This window comes from Lissotriton vulgaris, chromosome 10, assembly GCF_964263255.1.
Source record: "Lissotriton vulgaris chromosome 10, aLisVul1.2, whole genome shotgun sequence".
NCBI classification, from domain to species: Eukaryota; Metazoa; Chordata; class Amphibia; order Caudata; family Salamandridae; genus Lissotriton; species Lissotriton vulgaris.
The window spans coordinates 160,882,933-160,895,466 of record NC_141698.1 but is presented as its reverse complement, the minus strand read 5'-3'; the positions used below and the strand labels follow the sequence as shown (position 1 = coordinate 160,895,466).

At 51.6% G+C, this 12,534-nt stretch overlaps 1 protein-coding gene across 3 annotated transcripts in view; it reads left to right on the top strand.

The window, feature by feature from the left end:
* Positions 1-12,534, top strand: part of VWA3A (von Willebrand factor A domain containing 3A) — a 544,099-nt gene that overhangs the window by 270,682 nt on the left and 260,883 nt on the right. The gene's annotated exons all lie outside the window — the stretch shown is intronic.

Sequence of the window (12,534 nt, the reverse complement as noted above, 5' to 3'; positions counted from 1 at the left end):
AACCATGGCGCTCAGACCAATCACACCGATGCATTGCAGCGTTGTGATTGGCATAGTGGAGTGAGCCTGTGTGCTTCCAGCTTCCATCTGCTACGGAAGCAGAGGAGAAGGCGGCTGAAGGGACCAAAGGGGAGAGATGGCCAGCTGGTCAGCAGCAAAAGGTAAGTGGTTTTTTTTTTGCCCCCCCCCCCCCGCTTCCCCCCCACCCCCCCACCCCCGTCCTCTGTCAGCCAGCACTGAAGCCAGTACTTGTCCACATCTCTCTTCGCCACTACCAAACCCAAGTTGCAGAAAACAAGTTTGACGTGTGGGACACCCACATCTGTTGGTATACCAAAGAGAATGTACATCTGCCCCACTGGGAAATTTGCCCCAAAACACTGCCTAATTCACTCAGTATTGTTTGCCAATATGGTTGTATGGTAAGGCAACCCAGTGTGTGTGGAGGAAGGAAGGTTCTTTTGTCTCTCCTACACCGTTGACAATCAGGGGACTCCTCTCTCCCCAATGTCTTTAGGCAACCGTGGTCATAGTAGACTCGAGGGAGAATTTTCACCTGTATGATCCTCAGTCTAGATTTAATAGCCACCTCCCTAGGGTGCATCAAGGCAGCCTCCCAATCCGTATCATCAAGTTCCCCCACCTCATTCTCCCACATTTCCCTCAACTTCTTCAGAGTGTTGGGCATATTATTATTGAGCGTTTTGTATAGGAAGGAAACAACCATTTCCTCAATTTCCCACATGAGTAGCCTACCCTCTAAGGGGGAATAGTCGGGCAGGTGGCGAACTTCCAGATCCACTGCACACCCTGCATGACTGAGCTGTGCATACTTGAAACATTGGGTATTTTGTAATTTATAATCCTATTGAAGGGAGCGGAAGGGCAATAGGCCCCCATCCTCCCGATCTGAGATATTCCTATAAAATATTCCTATAAGCTCCAAAGTCCCTACATTTTCCAATTTCCCTAAATCTCACCCCTACCCACAGTGGAGTCTCCCGGGTTACTCTATTCGCTCACCCGATACATCTTGTTGCTTTGGTCCATGCATCGATCGCCATCTGAGTTGCCTGCAGCAACAGTCCAGCACCTTTCCCCCCATAGAGAGGATGCAGATGGGACCTTGTCTGGAACTGAGTCCTCTCTAAGGTATATGGTGGATGGCCTTGGCATGCACAATCCCAATCACTGCTAATGATTAAGTGGGCTGCCCTGTAGTCGGCTCGGATATCAGGGAGGGCAATGCCTCCATTGTATTGATTGTGCTGCAGTGTCTTCAGTGCTATCCTGGAGTGCCCATTGTTCCATTATAATTTTCTGAACTCTCCTTCAATCCTAAGAAAAGCTCATTGGGGTTCTTATAATACCTGTTTTGGAGGATATATAAGAATGTTGGTAAGGTAATCATTTTAAATATGGCAGCTTTGCCCAGTAGTGTCAGTGGTAATGCTCACCAGAGTTCTGCATCGGCATGGAAATCCACCAGCACCCTCCTCAGATTCTGATCCAGGGACTGTTCCCGGATAGAGGACATATATTTCCCAAGATATTGAAACCCTTCCCTATACATCTGTATGCTCCCCGGAAGGGTGGACAATTCTAGCTCCCCGCCCGTGGGGTACAAAACCGATTTATCCGAGTTTATATTATACACAAAGTTGGTGTCCTAGCATTCAAAGTCCTGATAAACCATTGGAATTGTCTCTGCCGGCTGGGTGATGGCCAACAATATAACATCTGCATATAGTGAAATCTTTTTCTCTTCCATGGTAGTCTCAGTAGATCTGACACCCTTAATATCAGTATGACCACGGACCAGACAAGCCAGGGTCTCTATGGTGAGGGCGAACAGGAGGGGGGACAAGGGACAGCCCTTTCTGGTCCTCCTCCTAATGGGAACCTCCGAGGAGAGAACTCCATTGACCCACACTGCATCGCAGCCATAGAGGCCTGCTATAGCAGTGCTATCCAGGCTCGTAATTTCGGGCCAAAACCAAATTTCTCCATGGTCTGGGACAAGAACAGCAAGTGAATTACATCTAAGCCTTCTCAGCATCTAACAAAAGGAACACATGGGGTTCCTGCCGGGGGTGAACCGTTGCCTACCAATTGTGGATCCTGCGCAGGTTGTATCTAGTAGACCTCCATGGCATAAAACCTGGTTGGTCCCTATGGATCCAGTGGTGTTCAAAGAGGCTGGTAGCCAGAAGCTTGGCCAAGATTTTAGTCTCAACATTTAGCAATGAAATCTGGCAGTATGAGCCGCTGCTTGTTGCTGGCTTCCCTTTTTTGAGTGAATAACCACAATTGTGGTACGCTTCAGGTCAGGCGGCAGTGCTTCCACATCGCAGGCCTCAAGGAACATTTTGAAGAGGTGAAGTCCAAGGATCCCGGCATTTCTCTTAAAGGATTCAGCCGGGTGACCATGCGCCCAGGTTTTTTTCCCAAATTTAACCTCACCATAGCCACTTGTATTTCAGGAAGTGTGATTTTCTAATCGAGGGCCACACAGTCCTCCACAGGGAGGACCGGCATAGCCACTGTGTCAAGGTAGTCCGCAATCTTCTGGGCCCCCGAGAGGGGAATCGCCCCATAGAGGGCTTCATAGTAACCATCAAATTCCGCTGCTATATTCCCATCAATCGTATGGGATTCAGCAGCGCTATTTACAATGTGCCACACCCAGCGGGCCTCCTGCTTACTAAGTCCTGCCAGGAGTTTACCTGCATTGTCTCCCATTTCATATAGGTGGTGTTGTGTTGTCTGAATAGGGTTACTCACCTTGTGTTGTGCCAGAGCACGATATTCAGTGCGTAAAGCCGCAATCTTCCTAAGAATCTGGGGGTCAGTCAAAACTCCAGGAGTCCCGAGCGCACCAGTTGCCTTCAATAGCCTCAATATCCCTAGTCTTCCTCCTCTTATGCACAATTACTTTCTGTACCGCTTTGTAGGCTTCACAAAGAATTATGGTGGAATCTACAGACCCTTTATTTTCTATGTAATAGAGCTCAGTATCCACTTGCAGTTCTTGTGAAAATACCTCATCTCGCAGTTCCCAGGCGTTTAACTTCCACGCCATTTCCGGGTGTCACAGCTTCCTGCCCAGGGAAAACCAAAGCGGTGAATGATCAGACAGACCCATAGTAAGGGAATCATCACGTTAGATCCTACTAATCTCACCCGCCAGAGCAAAAACGTAGTCTAGTCTACAGAAGACCCTGTGAGTCCCAGAGAAATATGAGTACCCTCTATCCTCTGAGCAATGAAGGCACCAAAGATCTGAAAGAACCTGCGTGGCTGCAAAATGGACAGAGTGTGGATGTGGATGGGGAGAGAAGATTCAGTTTCTAATAACAGGGCTGTTACTTTGTCTAGGGTGGGTTGTTGCAGGCTGTGGGGCACATAGAGACTACTAAGAGTGATATCGGTCCTCTCCCTTGGACCATGTACCTCAGCGAACATCCTGTTGGGATCTATCCTTGTTTTCAAAACCTGGAACATGGAACGAAGGTGAAAAACACCCAGACCAAATTTGATGAAGGGGGAGAAGGCTGGCCAGGCAGGGCCTCCCATCCTTTTCTGGCATATCGAAGCCCAGAGTTTAGGTCTGCCCCCTGTATTTGATGTCCAGCTGACTCATGAGGCTGACCCAGCGACGGCCGGAGCTGAGGCTGTTACTTGGGCCAGCACCAGGCATCCTCTGGTGTGAGGAAGAAGTGGGCCTTGTCCTTGAAGAGCACCTTCAATTTGGAACAGAAGAGCAACATGTATTGCAGTTGCATGGACCGGAGTTTGGCCTTCACTGCATCGAATGTCCTACTGTCCTGGTCTTGAAGATTCAGAAAGTGTGCAATTATCAATTGTGGAGGGGCACCCGGCGGTGGCCAATTGGCATGCGCTCTGTGTGCCCATTCAGTAACGAAACAAGTGGAAAAGTTATCCTACATAAAGGTAGAGCGGAGCCACTGCCCCCAGAAGTCAGCCACACTTGCCCCCTCAATCTCTTCAGGGAATCCCACCAGTCTCGGGTTGTTACACCGTGCCCGGTTCTTTGCGTCATCAAACCTCCATAGTAGATATTTAGTGCTTGCCTTCACCTCCACCAAATTCTTCCCAAAGGAGTGCTTGGTATCTTGAAGCTCAGACACCCTATTCTCTGCGGCCGTCACTCGGTCCGCAATGTTTCTGAGATCTTGCCTCAGAAGCAACACTTCCCTGCGGGCTTCATCAATCCTGGATTCCAGAGCTGTTCTGGACGTTTGAATCACTGCTGAGAGGGCTGCGTTTTCCAGAAAGGAAGAAGCCATATCTACAAATAAGGGAGGTGCTTAACTGCTGTAGTATAACTGTCGTTTTTACCCTAGTGAGGTGGTTTGGCGTCTTTATCCTTCGCCACCTTAGAGAGGACGCAGACACACCGTGAAGGCTCTACTTCGCTATGTGGGACAGTCAGGCATAAAGTGGAAAGTGATAGTTTCATCACCGCCCTGTGTTGGATGCTGTTGGGCTGCCTGTGAGGATTTTCAGGACCTTTGTTTAACTGCTTGCCGGACCCGCTGCGTGGGTCCCGCTGCGCCGTCGAGGGAGTCTGCTGGTGGCTCTGGACTCGTGCTGGGACTGCTGGGGCGTTTATTTCTGGCTGGTAGTAGGGCTGCGAGCACTGCAGGGACTTCATCTACCAGGAGTCCCTGCCCGGCCAACTCGGAACACCTGGCCCGCTCTCCCTGCTAGCCCCGCCTCCCCCTCATGGACAGACTGCAAAAAGCCACTCACCTTCATGACTGTGGGATCGTTTCATCACCGCCCTGTGTTGGATGCTGTTGGGCTGCCTGTGAGGATTTTCAGGACCTTTGTTTAACTGCTTGCCGGACCCGCTGCGCGGGTCCCGCTGCGGCGTCGAGGGAGTCTGCTTGGGGCTCTGGACTCGTGCTGGGACTGCTGGGGCGTTTCTTTCTGGCTGGTATTAGGGCTGCGAGCACTGCAGGGACTCCATCTACCAGGAGTCCCTGCCCGGCCAACTCGGGACACCTGGCCCGCTCTCCCTGCTAGTCCCCCCCCCCCGCATGGACAGACTGCAAAAGGCCACTCACCTTCATCACTGTGGGATCGTTTCATCACCGCCCTGTATTGGATGCTGTTGGGCTGCCTGTGAGGATTTTCAGGACCTTTGTTTAACTGCTTGCCGGACCCGCTGCGCGGGTCCCGCTGCGCTGTCGAGGGAGTCTGCTGGGGGCTCTGGACTCGTGCTGGGACTGTTGGGGCGTTTCTTTCTGGCTGGTAGTAGGGCTGCGAGCACTGCAGGGACTCCATCTACCAGGAGTCCCTGCCCGGCCAACTGGGAACACCTGGCCCGCTCTGCCTGCTAGCCCCGCCCCCCCACACGGACAGAGTGCAAAAGGCCACTCACCTTCATCACTGTGGGATCGTTTCATCACCGCCCTGTGTTGGATGCTGTTGGGCTGCCTGTGAGGATTTTCAGGACCTTTGTTTAACTGCTTGCCGGACCCGCTGCGCGGGTCCCGCTGCGCTGTCGAGGGAGTCTGCTGGGGGCTCTGGACTCGTGCTGGGACTGTTGGGGCGTTTCTTTCTGGCTGGTAGTAGGGCTGCGAGCACTGCAGGGACTCCATCTACCAGGAGTCCCTGCCCGGCCAACTGGGAACACCTGGCCCGCTCTGCCTGCTAGCCCCGCCCCCCCACACGGACAGAGTGCAAAAGGCCACTCACCTTCATCACTGTGGGATCGTTTCATCACCGCCCTGTGTTGGATGCTGTTGGGCTGCCTGTGAGGATTTTCAGGACCTTTGTTTAACTGCTTGCCGGACCCGCTGCGCGGGTCCCGCTGCGCCGTCGAGGGAGTCTGCTGGGGGCTCTGGACTCGTGCTGGAACTGCTGGGGCGTTTCTTTCTGGCTGGTAGTAGGGCTGCGAGCACTGCAGGCACTCCATCTACCAGGAGTCCCTGCCCGGCCAACTCGGAACACCTGGCCCGCTCTCCCTGCTAGCCCCGCCCCCCCACACGGACAGAGTGCAAAAGGCCACTCACCTTCATCACTGTGGGATCGTTTCATCACCGCCCTGTGTTGGATGCTGTTGGGCTGCCTGTGAGGATTTTCAGGACCTTTGTTTAACTGCTTGCCGGACCCGCTGCGCGGGTCCCGCTGCGCCGTCGAGGGAGTCTGCTGGGGGCTCTGGACTCGTGCTGGGACTGCTGGGGTGTTTCTTTCTGGCTGGTAGTAGGGCTGCGAGCACTGCAGGCACTCCATCTACCAGGAGTCCCTGCCCGGCCAACTGGGAACACCTGGCCCGCTCTCCCTGCTAGCCCCGCCCCCCCCGCACGGACAGACTGCAAAAGGCCACTCACCTTCATCACTGTGGGATCGTTTCATCACCGCCCTGTGTTGGATGCTGTTGGGCTGCCTGTGAGGATTTTCAGGACCTTTGTTTAACTGCTTGCCGGACCCGCTGCGCGGGTCCCGCTGCGCCGTTGAGGGAGTCTGCTGGGGGCTCTGGACTCGTGCTGGGACTGCTGGGGCGTTTCTTTCTGGCTGGTAGTAGGGCTGCGAGCACTGCAGGGACTCCATCTACCAGGAGTCCCTGCCCGGCCAACTCGGAACACCTGGCCCGCTCTCCCTGCTAGCCCCGCCCCCCGTGTGAAACATTCTATATTTCGGGCACAGAAGACGCAGCGCGGGAGCGCGCCGGGAGAAGCCCGGGACAAGGGCGGGCCGTCTGTGGTCGGGCGAGGTTGGGTTGGGCCACCCCCCCTGTTTCTTCGTATTTGTTATTGTTGTGCCAATATTGTACGGCTATTGTTATAATTAATTATGCCTCTACGTTCAGGTAAAGAACGCAATGTACAGTTCCAGACCACAAAGGGGGTAGTCTCTGGCCCTTTAGACGCTTTCATCACTAGAGCCACAGGCATCCTAGAAAAAGAGATAGCCATGGTCGAAAAAAGGTTCTCCATAGATCTGGTTAACGGGAAACGATCTTCATTGGGAAGGTTGGCCACAATACCCAGCCCTGATGTTCGGGCCCCAAATACGAGCCTCCATCTTGTCGAAATATCGGTGGATGTGCACCGTGAGGTAGAGGGGGAAGGCCCACCTTCGACTATGATACAGAGCGACTCTAGCCCCGACGATACACAAGGCAGTGGGGGGGAGGGCAGTGTGCTCCTGGCCAGTCAATCTCAGTCGGACTCCTCTAAGGATGAGGACTCTCTGAGAAAAGTACCACAAAAAGGAAAAGATGTAAGGGCCATCAGAGGGGGGGGGGGGGGGGGGGTGCTACCAAGATTCAAAAACCTAATGCCCCAGCACTTCACCCTGTCCCAACTCTTGAAGTCATCTCCACCCCACATCCTGTCCTAGTCTTAAATGATCCCCCGAGTCTATCTCACAATCCCTTCGGCCCCTCGGACCCATGCCCCACCTGTTACAGTAGTGATGATAGCCTGCTGGCCAAAAGGAAGCTTTGTTTAAAACTCTTTTACGCCCTGTACTTGAAAGAACACGTTTGATGACCGCCAAATTGGATGCACTCGAGTCCATTGTCAACACCAATACTGGTCTCTTAAAAAAGATGGCAAACTCCCAAATTGTTCTGGGGAATCCTAGTTCTTCCTCAAGTAACTCCACAGGCCAGAAAAATGTAACCATAGGTAAAATTTCATCGTCAGTAATTGCTGGTTCAGTATCCAATCCTGGTCTTAATAAAAATAAGGGCTCAGTGACAGGGGGGAGTTCTGGGAATAATGATTGTACTCCTGCACCAATCTTCTTGCTGCAGGTGCCAAAGAAGGCTCCCTTCAAATCTAACCACCAACGCCAGCCGATTAGCCCTACACCTCCTGTGGCTGCTCGGCCTCAGGATAGAGTAATGAGTGTCCCAAGCACATCGTCAACGCCCAAATTAACCAATGGTGCAAAGGGGAGCAGATCCACCAATCCCCCTACTCCCTTTGTGAAAGCCAGCAAACGGGTACCCCATACACAGGTTTACCTCTAGAAGCAACACCATATACGATAGTTCTAACAGGGGTTGCTCCTCTTAGGGAGGGCTCAAACGAATCACACGGGGACCTCCGAAACAAAGTTGTATTTTGGCTAAATAAAAATCGCCCTCTCCCTCCCTCCTCCTCGACTGAAATATTGTTTGTGAGAAGAGTAGAATGGGTGGGCCACTGTACCAAGGACTTAGAAGGGGACTGCATTATTAAATCCTTTAAGGATCCCTGGGTGGTCGATTTTCTACGTAGGGAAGCAAGGTTTGGGAGGTTGGGGGATGTGCAGACTCTAGGCCTTGGGTATTTTTATCCCAAACGATCCTGTGAGTTCCCCTTCAGTCATAACCTCCCAAGAATACCTGTTAGAAGATATCATCCTGATAGAACACCTTACATCCCGCAGCACCCATTATTGTTTAATCGCTACGAACCCCTCTCTGGCCTGGATTGTATTGATTGACTTCACCGAGCAAGTGGCAATGGGAGGGCTCTGGACAACCAAGTATGTGGGACAGACAGAGTTGGTACTGGAGTGTCTACTCAGGGGGACTTTAGCATTGAGAGGGAGATGGTGGCGGCCTCTGAATACCCTCACCAAGAGGATATCACGGTGGCCGGCCCACAACTGAGTATAGCAGCACCCTTGGGAGTTGATCTTAGTGGTATGCAGAGTATTACAACAACACACAGTCAGGTTGCGACACTTAAATTAGCATCATGGAATGTGGCAGGGTTGAATAGTCGTATGGACTCAGAGGACTGGTTGGATTTTATTGATACTTTTGATATTCTTTTGTTTCAGGTAAGTTGGGCCCCTGATCCTATCTATAGGGTAGGGTTCCTAAACTTCTTCAAACCTGCAATAAGGGGCAATAAGGGTCGGGCATCGGGAAGGTTAGTGATCTGGGTTAAACAGTCCATTGGCTATCGACCAATGGATCTGTGTGGATAACCCGGACCTCTTGGGAATTAGACTAAGCAAAGAAAATTGCCAGGACATTGTAGTCATTAACATCTATGCACGTGGCCAACCGGGTGGCGCTGCCCTAGTATCCTAGATGTGTTAGACTCCTACCTTGAAGGGCTAGGGAGAGACAAGTTACTCGTCCTAGCAGGGGACCTCAACTGCACCTAGGAGCCGCTTTATGCAGCGGGGGAGGACCTGGGGTTTGCGGAGGATACCGTCTGGAACATCCCTATGCTGTCTCTGGATACTATCAAAAGAGGCTCTGAGGCTGCCTTACACTGGATGGGGCTGTGTCTAGATTGGGGGCTAAGGGCAACCAACGGTCGTACAGCCTCTGACAAAGTTGGCAAACCCACTTTTGACAATGTGGTGAGAAAAAGTCGGATAGATTACATCCTGTTAAAAATGGAATATTGGTCACTTTTGATTGACATGGAAGTAGTGCCCCGCCCTGAAAGCGACCACAACTCTTTGTCACTTAGTTTGAGACTTCCAGGTGGATTCGGTAGGCCCGCTTCTGTTGTTCATGTAAAAGGGGGTGCTATTTTAACAAACGATAGAAGAAGGCTTAGATGGTCCAGGGTTGTGGATAACCCGACCCTCCTTGATAGCATAATGAAGGCAGCCTCGTCGACTTTGAGTGACATTTTGTCCCTTGCTCACATGAGGGTTGTTGGTGATCAGATTTGTGACCTTCACGAACGGTGTTTTGCTCATCTTAAGGCCCTTTTGACGATTCCACCAACGCAAGGCACCGTAAAGGTACATGGTCCTCGGGAAAAATGGTATAATAAAAATTGCAGGGAGGCCCACAGCCGTTTAGTCAAAGCAGTGAAATCTAGGATTTCCAGTGATATAAAGGAGGCACGCTTAATGTACAAAAGAAGCCAGTGGGAGGCGAAAAGGGAGTGGCTCGATTTATATTGGTCTGACCTACTGGATGCATGCACTTCTGCCAATCAAATTAAGTTTTGGGAAATTGTTAAGTGGGGCAGAAATCCTGACTCTCAAACCCCAGTTAACCATGTGTCCGCAGAAGCATGGGTTGATTTCTACTCTGGTCAGTTTATGGACCCTGACTTAAAAATCGACAGAGTTCAAACCAGGCAGGTAATCACTCTCATTCCTAACCAAGAGTTAAATTTCACGCCACTGGAAACTGAGTCTGCGCTCCGCCTGGTCCTAAGGGGGAAGGCGCCAGGGATGGACTGCATCCCGGCCGATTCATTTAAGGTCAATCCCCAACTTTGGGTTCCTTACATAACCACGATAGCGAATGCCGTTGCCATGGGGGCCAGGATCCCTGTGTCCTGGAAGGGGGCGGAGATCCTCCCAATTTTTAAAAAAGGGGACCGTTCAGATCTGGGAAACTACCGCCCAATAAGTTTAATTGACTCACTACAAAAGGTCATTGCGAGGATGGTCCTTGCTAGAGTCCAGGGGTGGATGGAGTTGGAGGGCATCTTGTCCCCCTTACAGGCCGGCTTCAGATCAGGTACCAGCACCATCGACCAGGTCTTCAGATTTTGTCTGATTTACTGGAAGGTGGTGCTGTTGGGCGGCGGAACGATCTATGCCGCATTTATTGATCTGAAATCGGCCTTTGACCTCGTGCCAAGGGTCAAACTCTGGACCGTTCTTAGAGATCTGGGACTGCCATTAGAATTACTGGACCTGATTGTCAGATTACATGAGGGTAACTTTGCCAGGGTGAGGTGGGGAGGCCAAGGGCAGGTGACGGATTGCTTCCCCGTAACTCGTGGCGTCCGTCAGGGTTGTGTCCTGGCACCCACGCTCTTTTTATTGTTCATTGACCAGGTGGTCAAGTTTTTTGCAAATACCCCTACTGATGCTCCATCTTTGGGCGGGACCAAATTCCCTATGCTCATCTTTGCTGATGACACCTTACTCCTCTCAAAGACTCGCAGCGGCTTGCAAACTGCACTGACCCGCTTTGAGGAGTTTTGCACCGTCAACGACCTAAAAATTAATGTAAGCAAAACTAAATTCATGGTCCTAACTAAGAGTCGTCCTATTAAGAGCTCAGTGAGCTTGAACGGTGTGGGCCTGGATATGAGGGAAGTAAACAATTGTCCTCCTCTGAGCACAGTCCTGGTTATGTGAGGGCAGACAGGTTCAGAATCTAGAGAGGGTTCGAGACACCTCCACCAGCAGCAAGAAGGACAATGGAAAGGACCTGCAAAGCAATCTATACACTGCTAACACCTGCATCCCCCAGTAGGCCTCCGGGCGAAGGCTGCAGCTGGCCTGGACTGATGAAGGGGGAGAAGCCAGGCCAGGCAGGGCCTCCCTTCACTCCATAGCATTCCCTTTGCAAATGCTCCACCAGGGCCCAGTCCAAGCAGGTACACCACAGAGGGGGAAAGAGAGTTCAATGCAGCTGAGGGTCATCCAGGGCAGCCAAACATTTGTTCCACGAGGTCCTGACTGAACAATGGCAGCTAACAGTAGGGGGTAAAACAGTCCATCCTCTTCAAGTGCAGCGGCTCCGATGCATCATGTACTCATCAGGTGTGCTGTCCACGTGTCCCCTATGGTCAGGTCTCTCCACAGCACTCTCAACAAAAATCAGGAAAAGTTCTGTTGGCCAGGCGCTCGAGCATGGCACTCAGTGCACCGGCTACCCAGGAGAACAAAACCACCAAAGTCAGATTCTCCAGGGGCCCCCGGTGCCCTGCTCGTATTGCCAAATCCAACCGCTTCCAGGAGCGGCTCCAGTGTCAAAATTGAAAAGCGGCCCCCTCGGCCCAGCTGGATAAAATCCCTCAATAGGCCCCACCCAGCACACCGCTTAGGGAAGGCACCAGATGACGCTCTACACCAGCTGGTATTTCACTCACCGTCTCCCCCAAGGGCCCGGTCCGGTCTCACAGCAGCGTCTTTGAATGTGCTTTCAGCGCTTCCTGCAGTTTTCTGCGGCATCCACAGCGCTAAGGGCAGGGATCCGATAGAAGGTTCAGTGGCAGAGTCCACCGGAGGCACCCTCCAACCGGCCGGCCGGGATTCACGTCCCATATGAATGCCCTCGACCAGGAGAAACAATTAAAACTAGGGCAAAAACATGTTGGCAGAAGGACGATTGACCGAGCCATTGTGCTCTCACCCCATCGAATAGTTGTTTTTAGATGCTCCAGAGGCTACCACTATAAAGGTGAAAACCCAGTTACCTCTAGGTACTTTTAGTTTTATCTGGATCCTCCTGTTTTTTTACAGTAAAATACCTTACCTAAGAACTCCCTCCATCAGGTCCACTAGGAGGTCAAGTCCGCCCTGGTGACATTGACATACCAGGGAGGGGAGAAGTTGCCTATGATGAAGCATGCAACATTACATGGGTGAGACTTCCTCTTCAAAAAGATTGATCTTTCTTCTTTTTACCCTTGCCACACCAAAGTCTTGTTAAATATGGTACCAGTGACTTATTTGAATAACACTAACATACAAGGTACTATACAGCTACTCTACCTTTTTGTGATTTGGATCTTTTACCTTGGGAGTACGTACAGTGGCTTAAACTCCCCCTCTATTTTCTTGTGA